The following is a 513-nucleotide window of genomic DNA, read 5'->3' on the forward strand; positions in this document are numbered from 1 at the left end:
GTGTTCTCTGATTTTCACCCTCTAAGTTATTTCAGCTGTTTTGTGACAAGAATGGAAAACTAAGACAGCTGGCATTAATTACTAGCTGGAGAGGTGCTGAGGAGCTCCATCTGGACGGGTGAGTGTGTGCTATCCAGGGGCAGATTGTCCTGGAAGAGAGTACGAACACACCTCCCCCAGCTCCTTCTGCAGGGCAGTCTTTCTTACACACGACTCCCCCCCCCCAAACCCTGCGTGGTCTGCAAGATCCTTAGATCAGGAACAGTTTTCTGCTCCTACACTAAGGCTACCCACCCAGAGCGGTGAGTGCCTGCCTATTGGGCAGGCCTCAAGGACCCCCAAAGGGAGTGCGGGCACCTTCAGTTTGCTTGGCAAGGTCCCCTGTGCTCTACTGGACCCCGCCCTGTCTGCCAAGTTCTTCCTTTTGTCCCTGGCTCATTGGGCTTCCAACAGTCACTGTTTAGGTGCTGAGGAATTTCGTCTGGACGGAAACGGTTCCTGCTTCTACACTGA

The sequence above is a fragment of the Microtus ochrogaster genome, linkage group LG3 (genome assembly GCF_000317375.1).
Source record: "Microtus ochrogaster isolate Prairie Vole_2 linkage group LG3, MicOch1.0, whole genome shotgun sequence".
Classification (NCBI taxonomy): Eukaryota; Metazoa; Chordata; class Mammalia; order Rodentia; family Cricetidae; genus Microtus; species Microtus ochrogaster.